Raw genomic sequence first — 15,498 nt, forward strand, 5'->3', positions numbered from 1 at the left:
TTTTCATGTCTGCCCAATGTGCTGCATTGGTTCACCCTAACACAATGACTGTGATCATAGCAGGGTTCTTCTTGGCTATCTCTTCCCCTAGTTCTTTGTTAAACTTCTGATTTCTCTGCTGTTCCACTTGTTACTACCAGTATCATGGAACCACTAGCACCATCTTAATTGCTATTCTCATTCCACTTTTCTGAAATTTTCTGATGAACTTTTACATTCTGGATGGACCCCATCAATATAAAAAATTCATTTGTAGGCAACCTTACCCAATGATGTGGTAATATGACTAAGTTTAAACCAAGAGATGAGGAAAGCAATATATATAATTCCAGAATTTGTCACTTTTTTCTTTCCTTCCTTCAACTTTCTACTGAGTTCTTGAGTATAGAGGTTAGACCTTCATCTTATAAAAAGGAGAAAATATGTCAGGAATGGTAAAATAAAAGGCTGCAAACAAACATCCTGCTCTCTGCCCCCAAACTGAAATAATTGAGATGGCTTTATTTCACTTTTCCATGTGATTGTTTAGTAGACTTCTTTTTGTGTTTGAGACACTCCCATTTGACTACTCGGTTTAAATTCTCTCTCATAACAATCATATTTCTCTTTTTAACCTAGCTGAATTACTCATTTACTTTTTCTATTAACTTATATACATAGAACACTTAATGCATATTCCTATCCAGGATTTCAAACATGCGTGTGATTTCAAACATTACAACTTACTAAGTCAACTCAGGTTCTAAAGATCTTATTTATATGTCTATTAGCCTCATCACACTTTAATTGTAATTATTTGTATGCATGTTTGTTACCCATATTTTCCCCCTTTGCCTCAGTTAACTAATATAGCTTTTGATGTCTTATTCTTTTTTGGGTGATTACTATAACCAACACTTACCTAGGCTTTGAATAAATACTAATGAAGTTTGCTAGTTAGTTAATTGAGTTTTATTAAGTTGATATAGGGAAAAACAAAGTACTGAGAATACAACAAAAAAAGTACAAAAAATCAAATTTTAAAGAAAACTAAATCTATCTGGACAAAAGAAAATATAAGAGATTACTATTAAGTAACAGAGGATTTAAAACACTGTTAATACAAAGGCTAAGGGATAACGGTGGATATTCTCATAGAAGAGCCTGAAGATAATCTTGGAAGTTTCGAGCTAGAACATAAAGCAGAGCAGAATTTCATTAAGAAAGAGACAGTGTTGTTTCTTAAATACTTGTTATCTAATTGTGATCAGTAGAATTAATATGCATTTTTTCATTATGCAGGCCCCCTCCAGCCCAATTTATTAAATTTCCCATTTGAAAAGTAAAATATAAGTTTCAGATAACCTATTTTCTACCTCTTGCAGGGGGATATATATTTTGGGTGATATATATATAATACCGAAAGTTGGATCTTCAAACAAAAAGAATACGAAGCAGCATTAATCAACACCAGGTAAAAATTGGGGCTTTTCTGCTGCCACCAGCACAGAATGTGCAGAATTTACTCATTTATTTAGTCTTCCCACTGTGGCCCCTGTGGCTGTTTATACTCTCAGATAGGGTGCACAATTATTGCTATAGAAAATTTCTGTGAATGCACAAAAATTCTCATATTTAACACATAATCTTTGACAAAACCTATTTACTCCTCTACAACTCAATTTCATTTTCTTATGACTAGATGATGAATACTCTTAAAGTTCTATTATAAAAACTAGTCTCTCCCTAAGATTAGGAAATAATGTTCTCATTGCTAAGAGATAAAATCTCAATAGCTCATCTCTACATTTTATAGCATAGAGATTAATGTTCTTTTCATTGTCTTCTCAAGCTTTGCTCCATTTTTTAAAATTTAAAATTCACAGTGTTGATTCTAATTCAACGGAAGATCATATCATATTTTTCTAGCCACATAATTAACCAAACATATTTCTACTCAGAAAAAAAATTCTACTCAGTTCTTATACCAGCTTTTCCTTCTAAATAAGGCCAACAGTTTATATATATTCATCCAAGATACATATGCTCAAAGTACCTAAGATTTTCCTATTTGGCAAATGCATCATCATAGGTATCAACAAGCTTACTCATGCTATGTACGTGTGACTTAGAAACAGAGATTAATTAGACACTTTACTTGCTCTAGCCTAATTTTAGTATCACAATTCATTGTTGTAAGAATAATGTCCAGCCGACTTCAGAAATTGCCATTTCTTGCCCTTATACTATTAGCGAACTGGAAACAACAGATCATTCTTTTAGCAGACATAAAATATTTTTTTGAAATATGGTTTATTCACTTTAAAATTCCAGAAATGTGTAAGAACTTTTAAAAAAGGTTACCCCACATCATCTATAAATGCTCTTTTATGACATTTTTTAAAAAACATCAAAAAGTGCAGAGAAGTATAAAATAAAGGTAAAATATTTCATACAACTTATACCAAATCTTTTTTAAAATCATTCTTAGTTATCACTATATATTTTGTCTTAAAATAAAAATATCCTATCAGTACACTCATATATTTACATCATATATATAATATACATGTACATAAGTGTGTATACACACATATATAGACATATATGGATATATGTGCTATATATGTGATATATATATACATATAATTTACACAGAAAAGAATAAAATATTTCTGCGGTGATTACAATAATTCTGTGAGTATTTACTAAGGGATAGATTTTTATATTTTTTTTTTTTTAAGTGTTTTACTAGTCAATGAAGTTGGTTGGTTTTGCCACCAAATTTGTGATGAAGAAATTCAGAGAGAGAAAATTTAAATGACTCTTTTGGGGTCACCAACCTAGGAAATACTGAAATCAACATTCAAAACTAGAGGTCAAGCCCAGAGTTATTTTACTTTTTTCTTTTGTAGACTCATTATTTTTATTAATGTCACTGCATCAATCATCATAATTTGTCTCTATATGGACATGGCTGCTCCTTGAAAAAGAAAAAAGGTACAATGTGAGGAAAGGGCTGGCTTAGAGCTACACATACAATAGAAATACTGACTCCATTGAGTTTCCAAGTAAAATAACAAGGAAATTTGAAAATATGAAAGAAGACACAGGGAAAGTTGTGTATCCAAATAATGTTCAGCTGAATTTTGAGTAGTGGTACAGAAGAGCATAGAACAGGGAGTTTGAGGTACTTGATTGCATTATAATGTCAATCTCATGAGCTCTTTATTTTTTAATCAATTCACAATGCTAGTCTGGTATTCAAGGCCAGCACCTATAAAATACAAAGGTTGGACTATAAAATGTAAGCATTGCGTGGTGCCAAACTCTTTTTTTTTTTCTTTTGAAGCATAAATTGCTTTACAATCTTCTATGTGGAACTACAAATGATAAGAGATGTAAAAACAAAACAAAAAAACTGAAGGAAGTTTAGTTGGAAAAGACGAGAGAGAACTATTGTCTGGAAGACTATCTGGTTGACTTCTGGCTCACCAATGATTTGGTCTCAATGTTTTGTTCATGGGATCCAAGTGTAATGGAGACAGAGTTTAACAAATAACTTAGTTAAATAATCTTAAACTCAGTAATGTTTCTCTCTGAATTTCATGATCATGAACCCTATAATGAGCTAGTTATAACCAAACATTGGCTGCTGATACCACTACATGTGTGTGTTGAAGGGGCCCTATATATAGGGGGTTAAATTTTTAAGTGGTTATGTTAGTCAACATCTAGATTAGCCAAATAATTGGAATATTTACTAAATACATAATTTTAAAATATCATTGTAAGCTTGGTTTTGAAGGAATGCTTGATTTCTATACTTGAGGGAATTCATGTTTCCATGCATGATGTGTTAGCAACAATGGAATATAAGGCAATTGAAGGACAACTTACAGCAGATGATGGATATGGCCTTTTAAAATTAAATTGCTTTTGAAATATATCATTTTATTATAGTTTAATCACTCATGGTATTTATATGTACTGGCTTTATAAAACAGCAATTATATGTTAATACAAATATTAATATGTATAATACATAAGTTTGATCCTTCTATATTAGAAAGAATTATATATTTTTTAAGTAAATGTAATTTCGTGTGGAGATTCAAAACCTTTCACATGTCGGAATTTGTGTGTTTTCAATGTCTGTATTATAAAAGGACCCTTTGTGAATAACATGTATATTAATTTGGAAAAATTGTAAATAACTCTGAATAAAGGAAATTGAGTAATGGTGAATTTGCATGGCAACTGTGAAATAATCAGGCAGGGATTAGGTACACTATAATGGCTTGAATTACATCCCCACAAAAATCACACAGAATTGTGGTCTAACATAATACTTATGTTACATACTTATCATACTTAACAGCACTTAGGAATGTGACCTTTGTTGATATTGTCTTTAAAGAGATAATCAAATTGTAATGAGGTTATTAGAATAGGCTCTAATCCAATATTATTGGTGTCCGTTTAAAGAGAGGAAATTTGGACAAAGAGACACATATAGAGAAGAGATGAAATGAAGAGACAGTGGTAAAGATGGCTGTCTACAAGGCAAGAGAGGGCTGGAGCAAATCTTATCACATAGCTCTCAGAAGGAATCAACCCTGCCAACACTTTGATCTTACACTTCTAGGCTCCAGAATCATGAGACAATAAATTTCTGTAGCATAAGGAATTGTTTGTGTTATTTTGTTACAGCAGTCCTTGCAAACCAATGTATGCAGGTAATAACTCTAGAAAATAGTATCTTAAATACATATCACTTTCTTAGTTATATCTTTTTACTTGAAAATAAATATTCATTAATTTGGATCTCCTTAAACCAACAATTCTTGTATTTATAAAGCCATGAAAAGAAAACATGTTGCAAAGGAAAGTAGTATAAAATAAGCAAACACTGAACAAACCTGAAATGGAAACCTAAGCATTTTTCTTAATATTATTTAATCATTTAACCCATATTAAAATTTTATGTACTTTTAATTATGAATTTGTATTATTAAGAAAAGAATGAATACATGTTACAATCTTTGAAATATCTCATATGTTGGTTTTTTTTTTGTTTTGATGCATAAACTTAAACTCTAAATTCCAACTGAAATTTGAAATATGTAGAAATCTAAAATTCCTCATCTTGCTAGCTCTTTAATTACGTAGACTCTGGGCTTTCATGCATCTGGTTAGACTAAAATGTGTGGGATGGAATGAACAATTGAAAAGTGATAGAAGTTGGCCTTGGAATTCTAGGCCTGGAATATTGAAGAAGTCACTTCTACTAGGAATTTAAGGTTGTTCAGGCCTTTATGGCATACAGAATATTGTATGCAATTTCTGTGCTCGAATCATAGCCTCCTAAGTTTCACTTATCCCTGTGGAATCCAATGCATGTGCTCTTATTCAACATAATATTTCCATATCATAAGATGATATTTTCCATATAAATTATGGCTAGTTTAAAAACTGTAGCCATTTGTAGGCCATGTGATGATGACCTCCATTTTCAAAGTCAGAGTGTAATCTTGCTACTTTGGTACTTCCCGCAAAGTTTAGCTAAATTTCAAAAGGGGGAGTCTATAATGCACATATGAAGACTGGATTGGAAAGACTTCAGCAGAAAAGAAATTGATACCTTGGCTGGATTATGTGTGTGCCCATGAATAGATGTGAGACCACAGATGGTATATCTTATATAGAAATAGACATAAAGAACATCATATATCCAAAGGTAATATTATGCATCCATATGTGAAAACAAATATATAATTCAAATGCTTAAAAAACGTTATAATTGTATGCAAACCAAAATAGTGACATTAACGAATTAGGAAATTGAGGGTCTTATTTTCACATATTGAATAAACTATAATCACATATCTTGTATAACTATCAAATTTGATTTTTAATTAACTAAATCTGGATTTAAATTTTCATTTCATAAGATCTAAAAATGCAACAGCAAAGATGTTAGAATTTTCTATAGTAAAAATTAAATATGTAAAGTCATCTATGAGTAGACTCTGAGATTCATGTGCATATTATATGTAGTTTTTCTGATATAGGTTGCCATTTTATGCCTTTTTAAAGTTATTTTGTATTCTCCGAACAAATATTAAGAATCAAATATATCTTGAAAATTACAGGGAAAAGAAGACATAAATATGTTCAGTGTTTTTGTATAAAATATGCTAAAAATATGATGTTTAGATACCTGTATTTGTTATTAAATCTTAAATAGTTGCATGGCTATGTAATTTCCCTCTTTTTAACAGTAGTGGAAATGCATAAAAGCAGATTTTGCCTGTATGAAATTACTGTGCTCATGATTGCTGCTTATGTATAATTTTAAAATCCATGATGTATCTTGAGAAATTTCTTGTACATATCTTAAATAAGGTTAAAAATGAGATTCACTTTATGCCTTATTTTTTAAAATAATGATTGTAAATGGAACAGATGGCAACACATGTGCTGCATTAGACCAGAAACAGCATTTAGAATTATTTAATTTGTAGTTCAATATTCATATTTAAGATAGGAAAAGGTAAATCATTGCAAAAGTTTGCAATGCAAATTTGCAATGCAATGTAGCCTCGGCTACATTGCAAACTTTTGTCAACACAATTGTTATAAATCTGGTGTTTGAAATATGAACATGATATAATAGTAGAAAGTCACATATATGCAAAGATGTAAAACATGTCTAAGATACTTTACATATAAATTCCACTTTTATGACTCATTTAGTGAGGAAAAATCATAGGAACCCTTAAGAGATCAGATTTTGCCAATTAAACCTATATAACTGTTAAGTATTCAGAGAATGAGTCTTATGAGCAAATCACTTTGTTTCAGGTTGTAATTTAAATCAACACATGAAAGCTAAACATTCCCTAATAGGGTACTCTTTCGTGTAAATGAATCAATCCACAAACTTACTCATGTTATTTTTGTACAGAGATGACATTTTCTCAGAGATTGACAAAGATAAATTTCAAGTAAGGTAGTTGATGACTTGGCAAATAGTAATTTGACAAGTTGTGTTCCTTAAAGAGGACCCAAGTAGGGAGTAATATGGCTTAAATATTGGCATGATTAATATTAATATAAATATACAATAGTGAACAGAAGAGATTGGTAGGCATCCTCTCCACTATGGTTCCTTGCCTTGTTTAAAGGTAGATACACCTCTAAAATTAGGTATAACATGAGATGCTTCTTACTATGGCTGAGGGATAGGAAATTTGGCTTGGATTACCTTAAATATACAGCCACATTGAACTAATTTTTACTACCTCTCTGCTACCATTCTTATATGAGCCTTCAAAGTATAGTATTTACCCAGATTACTGTAAAACCCTCTGTTTTCTGCCTCTATGACTGCTCATTTAAAATTTATTCTCAGCAAAGAAACTAGAGCAGTTGTTGTTGTTGTTGTTGTTGTTGTTGCTGTTTATAATAGCTATTAGATCGTACCATTATTCCCTCAAAATCCCGCAAGGGCTCTTCTGTCCATGGTCTCATACAAGACAGTACCTTACTCCTCTACCCCAATTATTTTTGACTTCTTCCCCTCTATTACCCTCATAGATTCTTATTATATTATAGTTCCTTACGTACATCTAACATTTTCACCTTGGATAGTTTTCACTGGCTGTTAACCTCTTCTTATAAAACTCTTCTCCAAGATATGAACAGAGATAGGGTCTTATTTTTTTCAAATCTTTACTGAAATCTCATCTTCTTAATGGGGCTACCCTCACAGTCTATTAAAAAGCATTATTTATTTTTGGCACTCCAAGATTTCTTATCTTGCTCTATTCTGCTTATTTTTATGCATAACATTTATCACCTCACATAGCAGGTTATTTTTTTTTTCCTTTCTGTTTATTGTCTCTATAGCTCTGATAAAATATAAGTCCCCAAGAATAAAACTCACACTTTGGTATTTCTGGTATATAGTATGTACCCAATAAATGCATGTTGGATGGACGTGTGAATGGGAAAAAAAAGAGAGATGTGTATTTGGAAACTGTCATTGACATTCTAAGTGGCAGCCTCCCTTCTTGCTTGAGTATATTGTTGAGTAGATGCTAAGGGATTGATGCCAAGATTGTGATTTATTGCAGCAGTCACATATTGTTCTTGCCAATACAGAATGATATAATATTTGAAAATGTATAAAGAGTTAAATAAAAATAAAACCATATAAAGATGTAATATGACCAAGTTTCAAAAGCATGAAATGTAATCCAGAGTATTATAAGATGATAAATTAAGATGAGAAAATGAGAAATGGAAAGAAATCAAGAACTGTCTAGCTCTTTCTTTCCAACAGGACACATTTTATATCACTTTTAAAATCTCAAAGTAATATCTATATATCCTTATAGATCCACACATGTATATCTACATAATTACATATACATACATATGGGCATATGTGTGTGTCTATGTGTGTGTGTATATATGTATAGATATATACATACATACATATATATACAGATATATACATGAGGAATTAAATCCATGTTTTACATAATGAAAATATAGTACCATTATATTTACATAGTCATCATATCATAAAGAGAACAAAAAGCTTTTTTTTAATTAAAAAAAGTTTAGACTCTAATTTATCCAAAGTATTATCTATTAAATAGGAATATGTCAAGAACTCTTTTCTACCACAATATATAATCTTAGTATTGGTTTTAAATGTATAGACATTCTTTAATTAATGTATGATAGTTCTTCTTCTGCAATCTAGTAACTAGGTTATTTCTTCTTGATTTCTGATCTAGGAAGTAAAATCATTATTCAGATACATGGGTACATGGGTGAACTTTTTTCTCTGAGTTACAATTTGGACAAGAATTTTTAAGACCTGGGCTATTTTTTTTTTTTTTTTTAATTCGTGAGAGATACAGAGAGAGATAGAGAGAGAGGCAAAGACACAGGCAGAGGGAGAAGCAGGCTCCATGCAGGGATCGCGACGGGGGACTTGATACCCGGTCTCCAGGATCAGGCCCTGGGCGGAAGGTGCCGCTAAACCGCTGAGCCACCGGGGCTGCCCAGATGTGGGCTATTAATGCAAAACATTTTCATTTTGTTTTCTTTCCTTTGAATATTACTGAATCTATTTGGTTAGTTTTTTTTTTTAATTTTATTTATTTATTCATGAGAAACACGGAGAAAGAGAAGCAGAGACACAGCCAGAGGGAGAAGCAGGCTCCATGTAGGAAGCCTGATGTGGGACTTGATCCTGGGACTGCAGGATCACGCCCTAAGCCAAAGGCAGATGCTCAACCGCTGAGCCACCCAGGCATCCCGGTTAGATAGTTCTAAACTAGAGGGTGAAAGAAAAACAATGAACTATTATATGTTTAACTTTATTGCAGAGGAAGGATAAGTGGCAGTGAGAAAGAAAAAAGGAATAAAAAGTGAGAAAGAACTGACCACAATAAATGTGAACTATCATAAAAGGTGGATTATCTCCCCTATGAGAAGTAGAGGGGCGCCTGGGTGGCTAGATCAGTTAAGCATCTGACTCTTGATTTCAGCTCAGGTCATGATCCCAGGGTCATGAGATCGAGCCCTGCATCTGGCTCCACACTTAGCAGAATCTGCTTCTCTTCCTCTCTCTCTGCTTCTCCCTGTGCAGTCTCTCTCTAAAATAATAAATAAATAAATAAATAAATAAATAAATAAATAAATAAATAAATAAATAAAAAATCTAAAAAAATAAAAAAAGAAGTGGAATAAACCAGGATATAGGAAAACCCACTGTGACAAAGAGAAGTCTAAGGAACTATACAACGTGTATCAAAAAAGTATATTTTAGGCTCTTGACAGTTCCATCAAGCCTATGAAGCTAAAAATCTTCTCTCTCAGTGGTATGGAAACAAAGGAGAATGATGTCCTGATGTTAAAATGATTTCTCCTTTATATAAAGGACCAGAATTTCTACATAAGGGTGCTTATTTATTTATGTTTCTCCTTTCTTTATTTTGAGGTTTACAGCCTTTTACATGGGTAATTTATAATTCTCACTGTATTTGAGAGCCTTAGCATACAGTAAAAAATGCAGGTCCTTGGATGTTGAAGATGAGTTCCTTTTTTGTTCTAAGATAGATTTCAAGTAGAAAATCTTGTTCATTGGTTTACATGTGAATTCTTCCAATGCTATGATTCAAAAATATTCTTAAGAAAATCAGTTAGAAAGGTAGTCATTAAAATTATACTATGAAGACATGAAAGATACACATAATTGACCCAGAGAGAAGTAAATTTAGGAAAGATCCCATGAGAACTGCAATAGTCAGGAAGAATGGTGTTTATGCAATCATGTGTAATAGGAACCTAACCTAACCCAAATCCACAGTTGTGGGCTGAAGAAACTCTCAAATGCAGCCCTTAGAGACAAAAAAAAAAAAAAAAACGCTATAGAAAGAAGTGATTAGGGGGGCACCTGGCTGGTTCAGTGATTGAGCGTCTGTTTGCCTTTGACTCAGATCATGATCCCGAGGTCCTGGGATTGGGTCCCACATGGGATTCTCCTCAGGGAGGGAGCCTGCTCCTCCCTCTGCCTAGGTGTCTGCCTCTCTGTGGTGTGTCTCTCATGAATAAATAAATAAAATCTTTAAAAAGACAAAAAGAAAGAAAAAGAAAGAAAGAAAGAAAGAAAGAAAGAAAGAAAGAAAGAAAGAGAAAGAAGAAAGAAAAAGAAAGAAAGAAGAAAAGAAAGAAAGAAAGAAAAAGAAAGAAAGAAAGAAAGAAAGAAAGAAAGAAAGAAAGAAAGAAAGAAAGAAAAAGGAAGGAAGGAAGGAAGGAAGGAAGGAAGGAAGGAAGGAAGGAAGGAAGAAAGAAAGAAAGAAAGAAAGAAAGAAAGAAAGAAAGAAAGAAAGAAAGAAGAAAGAAAAAGGAGGGGTTTAAAGTACTTTGGTCCAATTATGTTGCTCTGAAGTACCGTGAATTCATCAGCCATTGAAGCAAACAAAAGGATGGAATCACAGAGCTTGTGCTCCTTTCTTCCCTGCAGACCTCCCTCTGAAAGATGAGAATTTATGGCGCTGAATACATAGACAGCAAAAAAGCAAATAATAGACGATAGACCATCTGTGATAGAAGGCTAGAAGCCATATTTTATCAAGGAATTATACAAACATCAGAATTCAAAGTCTTAAGTGCTAAATATAAACCTAGCACTGAGGAACTCTAAGGTTCAGATCCAGCAAAAATTTACCCTTTTCAGGGCCAGCTATATAAGCTGTGGGGCTCAGGGCAAAATAAAAATGGAAGAACACTTCATTGAAAATGGAAGAAAACAACACTATTTTTTTAAAAGATTTTATTTATTTATTCATGAGAGAGAGAGAGAGAGGCAGAGACACAGGCAGAGGGAGAAGCAGCCTCCATGCAGGGAGCCCGATGTGGGACTCGATCCCGGGACTCCAGGATCACACCCTGGGCTGAAGGCGGCGCCAAACCGCTGAGCCACCCAGGCTTCCCAACAACACTCTTTAGGTACTAAAACATAATCTCTCTAGGTCAGCTATGGGACCAGTTTACTTGCTACTTAATGTCATTCTAATTAAATAAAAATTAAAATTTTAAGTTATTAGCATGATTATTACTTTCCATCTTCACATTGTGCAAAGTCAGTTTTAGAGGCTAATATAACAAGCATACATCTTGCATAAAAAATGACCGAAATCACCTATTTCACACTGATAGCTGGTAGATACATATGTTCTTACCATAATAGTGGAGGTGTTGTGTATACTCAATTGTATGTTGTTTATTTCACTTCTTGATATTTGCACCTTCTACCAATACTCTCTAGCTTTGACTTACCCATAAGATAGGACTGAAAGGAAAAGGAACTATGAGTTGCCCTATCCTTCCTTTCTTTCTGTGTCATCGCCTTTGGAAAAATGGCTGCCTAATACATAGAAGTGATGTGATAGATAAAGGCTAGTAATTCATGTTTCTTAGAATACCATTACCTCCTTTCTGTGTTCAAAGAAAGTTCCGTTTCAAGAGGAAAATGTGGCCCCTCTGAATTATTAATACCTTTACTTAGTCATAGAGGTACCAGAGAAAAGGCAGTTTTGCTAATTCTAGGACTCTGACTTTCCTCTTCTTAAAGCATTTATTCTAGAAAGTGTATGCTGTCCCCCTTTGAGATGTAAATCTTTTTAAAAGCTTCTTGCCCACTTGTTTATTTTTACTTTCGTTGCCTGTGTTTTGGGTGTCATATCTAAGAAATCATTGCCAAGACCAATGTCAAGAAGGTTTGACTTCACTTTTCTTCTATAAGTTTTACAGATTCAGATCTGATATTTAAGTCTAATCCATTTTGAGTTAATTTTGTGTATGGTGTAAGATGGAGTCCAATTTCATTCTTTAATATGTGGATATCCCATTTTCCCAAAACCATTTGTTGAAGACCCTGTCTTTTCCCCATTGCATGTTACTGGCGTCCTTGTGAAAGATGAGTATGTGTGGGTTTCTTTCAGGGATCTCTATCCTCTGTCCTTGTGTCAGTACCATACTGTTTTAACTTACGTTAGCTTTATAATATAATTAGAAATCAGAAAGGGTGAAACTTCTGGCTTTATTCTTCTTTTTCAAGATTACATTGGTTGTTCTGGGTCCTTTGTGGTTCCACATGACTTTTAAGATTTTTTTTCTATTTCTATAAAAAACAACACTGGGCTTTTGATAGAGATAGCATTGAATTGGTAGATTATTTTTTTTGTAGTATGGGCAAAATTTTAATAATATTGTCTTCCAAACCATGGACATAGGTTGCCTCTTCATTTATTTGTTTCTGTTTAATTCCTTCTACAAGTGTTTTATTGTTTTAATGTACAAATCTTTCACTTCCTTAATGAAAGTTATCCCTGAATATTTTTTATGCCACTGTAAACTGGATTATTTTCTTCATTTCCTTTTTGGATAATTTAATATTAGTGTATAAAAGCACAACCTTTTGTGTCTCTTGATTTTTCTATTTTGTAACTTTATTGATTTTATTACTTCTAACTTTGTTTTTCTTGTGGATACTTTTTGATTTTCTACATGTAAGATCATAACATTTGCAAACACATTATACTGTTACTTCTTCCTTTCTGATTTGGATGCTTTTTTTTTTTCTATTTCTTGCCTGAATAAAACTCCTAGTACTAAATTTAATCATAATGCTGAGAGGGGGATATTTATCTTGTTCCTGATCTTAGGAAAAAGCTTTTAAGATTCACCATTGAGTATGATGTTGTTGTAGGTTTTTCAGATAAAGTTTTTAGTATGTTGAGGTAAGTATCTTTACCACCTAAATTGTTGAAAGTTTTTATCATGAAAGAGTATTGTGCAGCTCAATTGATTTTCTTCATATTTTGTTGATTTTTATATCTGTGTTCATCAGGGCTATTGATCTAGAGTTTTGTTTTGTACTGTCCCTTTCTGCCTTCAATGTCAGGGTAATACTGCTTCACAAAATGTGTCTGGAAGTGTTCCCTCTTCTTCAATTTTCAGGAAGACTTTAAGAAGGATTAGATTAATTCTTTTCTAAATTCTTGGTAGAATTCACCAGTGAAGCCATCTGGTCCTGAGCTTTCTTCTTCTTCTTCTTCTTTTTTTTTTTAAAGATTTGTTGATTTATGAGAGAGAGAGAGAGAGCACTCAGGAACACGGTGAGAAGGGGCAGAGGGAGAGGGAGAGAGAGAATCTCAAGCAGACTCCGCTGAGCATGGAACTCAACAGGGGACTTAATACCAAGGCCCTGAGATCATGACCTGAGCTAAACCCAGAAGTTGGATGCTTAACCATTTGAACCACCCATGCACCCCTGACCTTTTCTTTGTTTGTTGTTTTGTCTTATATTTTTAATTTTTGATTTAATATTCTCATTCATTATTGTGGTCTACTCAGTCTTTCAATTTCTTTGTGATTCAGTATTAATAGACTATATGTTTCTAGGAATTTACCCATTTGTTTTAGGCTTTTCAATTTGTTGGTGTTTAATTGTTCATAATAGTTTCTTATGATCTTTGTTTATAGTCACATCAGCTGACTGAAAAGTTTCTGCACAGTAAAGAAAAACAATCAATATGATGAAAAAGCATCCTACAGAATGGGAGAAAATATTTACAAACTGTGTATATAATAAGAGGTTAATATTCAAAATATATAAGGAACACCTACAACTCAATAGCAAAAACAAAACAAAACAAACAAAAAACAAGTAACCTGATTTAAAAATGGGCAAAAGACTTGAGTAGACATTTCTCCAAAGAATACATACTATGGAAAATAGTTATATGGCAAGATGCTATTCAGTGCAAATCAAGACCACAATGAGACATCACCTCACATCAGTTCAGATGGTAATTATCAAGCAAACGAAGATAGCAAGTATTGGTGAAGGAGTGGTGAAACCCTGGTGCATTGTTGGTGGAAATGAAAAATCGTGCAGCCACTATGGAAAACAGTATGGCAGTGCCTCAATGGATTAAAAATAGAAATACTATATGATCTAGAAATCCCACTTGTGTGTGTATATGCCAAAAATAATTGAAATCAGAATCTCAAAGATCGATCTGCACTCTCATGCTTATTGCAACATTAGTCACAGTAGCCAAGTTATGGAAAGAACACAAAGTCCCCTGTTAGATGAATGAATAAAGAAATGTGGTGCTACATACAATGGAAAATCAATATAAGTAAGTTTCTAGTATAATTTTCATGGAATAAGTGAAGCCAATTCTGGAAATTGTAGGAAACAAAAGTATCAACCACTAATTATTAACCATACCATGAGCTATAAGTACTGGAATTATCATGGTAGTTATGATCTGTTACATCTCCATAAGTGACTTCTTGGTATTCAATCATTTTAATACTTTTGCATCTGCCTAATAAAATTTAATGTACTGACAAACAAAACACTTAAATTTTAAGATACATCTCAAGAATTTTAGATGTCTGTCATCTAAATTATTCATATAATTTAGGTATCTGAAAACTTATTCTGGCAATCTTGAGATTAGATACTGACCAGGTGGGAAAAGCTAGCATCATGAAGAAAAAAGATATCTTCACTCTGGATGTGGGTTTGTAGTAGAGAAGATAAAATTAATAATGGTTTAAGAAATAGAAAATAAGGTATTTGATGATTTATTACCATGGGGGAAATGGAAATTCTAAGATGGCTTACATTTTTCTGACTTGAATAATTGGCTGAGAGGGAATTCCACTAACCAAAACAGACAACACAGCAAGAAAGCAGACCTGAGTTTGGGGAAAAAAAAGAAGTGACTTTAAGATACAGGCAATAAAGGATGCCTGGGTGGCTCAGCAGTTGAGTGTCTGCCTTTGGCCCAGATTGTGATCTCAGAGTTCCGGGATTGAATTTGACACCAGGCTCCTTGTGAGTAACCTGCTTCTCCCTTTACCTGTGTCTCTGCCTATCTCTTTGTGTCTCTCATGAGTACATAAATAAAATCT

At 33.0% G+C, this 15,498-nt stretch overlaps 2 long non-coding RNA genes across 5 annotated transcripts in view; one reads left to right on the forward strand and one right to left on the reverse strand.

Annotated features, from left to right (window-relative positions):
* Window positions 1–15,498, forward strand: part of LOC140621288 (uncharacterized) — a 37,847-nt gene that overhangs the window by 16,932 nt on the left and 5,417 nt on the right. For all 4 annotated transcript variants that reach the window (XR_012021015.1, XR_012021013.1, XR_012021016.1 and 1 more), the window contains one exon: window positions 1,365–1,453. This is a non-coding gene — a long non-coding RNA (uncharacterized lncRNA). The remainder of the gene's footprint in view (window positions 1–1,364; window positions 1,454–15,498) is intronic.
* The window catches only part of LOC140621287 (uncharacterized), an 80,981-nt gene that overhangs the window by 8,327 nt on the left and 57,156 nt on the right, over window positions 1–15,498 (reverse strand). The gene's annotated exons all lie outside the window — the stretch shown is intronic.

This window comes from Canis lupus, chromosome 30 (genome assembly GCF_048164855.1).
Source record: "Canis lupus baileyi chromosome 30, mCanLup2.hap1, whole genome shotgun sequence".
Classification (NCBI taxonomy): Eukaryota; Metazoa; Chordata; class Mammalia; order Carnivora; family Canidae; genus Canis; species Canis lupus.